Consider the following 1529-nt stretch of genomic DNA (forward strand, 5'->3'; position numbering starts at 1 on the left):
AGTCCAGTGTGCTGCTGGAGTGACTTCTTGTCTTTCATAAGTGGTCCTTCATGTTTCAGGGGCAAATATTCTAGATGTAAAAGGGGAGTGTGAGAGAAAAGTAGCAGTCTGTGCAATGGGTTTGTTGCTCTCAGGAGATGAAGATGAATGTTCTGAGTCGGTACGAGATGAACAGCATTGCATCTGCTGACAGCTGCTGGTACTGGAACAGGATGAGAGAGAGCAGAGCTGAGTGACAGCTCGCTGTTCCACAGAGGAAGCTCATTGTCGTATTCACATGACGCTGCTGCTGGTAACACAGAGAGAAACTGCCTGTAGGCCTCATCTGGGCCACAGTGCCTTCCTTCTGAATACCTGGACTATTAAACCAGTACTAGTAACAGTGGACACTGTTTTCGTCAGGCAGAGCACCTGGTTGTGTTTCAGTGCAGGTGAAGCACACCTGTGCTCTGAGCTCAGTCAACTCAGTTGTTCTGTGTCCTTTGATATCTTCACATGATCTTCCACAGCAGGTGAGATGGCGCCATGGCTAACGAGCACATGAAGGACTTTGTTAGGTCGACTTAAGCACTGTAACTATTCATTATTAGACTCAGTTGGCTTCTCTCAAACTGTAAATAAACCCACTCACTGTTTTAATCACACTCTTGATCTTGTTCTGACATATGGCATCGAAACTGAACACTTAATAGTTTTTCCCCATAACCCTCTTCTGTCTGACCATTTTCTAATAACTTTTGAATTTCCATTAATGGATTATACTCTATGTGGGAAACAATTCCACTACAGCAGATGTCTATCTGGCAATGCTGTTACCAAGTTTAAGGAAATAATTCCGTCTTTATCTACTTCAGTGCCGTTTGCCAACATAGTGGAAGGAGGCCACCTTAACTTTACTCCCACACAAGTCGATAATCTTGTTGATAGTACTGCAGCCTTCCTGCGTAATACACTTGATACCATTGCCCCTCTGAAAAAGAAGGCAGTGAAACAGAGGAGGCTAGCCCCGTGGTACAGCTTGCAGCTCCGCTCCCTAAAGCAGGCATCACGAAAAATGGAAAGGAGCGCTCCACTAAGTCAGAAGAGTTTTTCACAGCCTGGAAAGATAGTTTAATAACATATAAGAAAGCCCTTCATAGTGCCAGAACCGCATTTTATTCATCACTGATTGAGGAAAATAAGAACAACCCCAGGTTTCTTTTCAGCACTGTAGCCAGACTGACAAAGAGCCACAGTGCTGTTGAGCTTAACATTCCCTTAGATCTCAGCAGCAATGACTTCATGAGCTTCTTTACAAATAAAATCACAACTATTAGAGAAAAAATTGGTCGGACCACTCCCACAGCTCTCGCAGATGTGCCATCTACTACAATGGCTTTAGAAACATCTGTAAGACCTCATTTATACTTGGACTACTTCTCCCCTATAGATCTCTCTGAGTTGACCTCAACAATTGCTTCATCTAAATCATCAACAGGTCTCCTGGACCCCATCCCGACTGGGCTGCTCAAAGGCGTCTTTCCCCTAAT

This window comes from Monopterus albus, unplaced genomic scaffold (genome assembly GCF_001952655.1).
Source record: "Monopterus albus unplaced genomic scaffold, M_albus_1.0 scaffold189.1, whole genome shotgun sequence".
Lineage (NCBI taxonomy): Eukaryota > Metazoa > Chordata > Actinopteri > Synbranchiformes > Synbranchidae > Monopterus > Monopterus albus.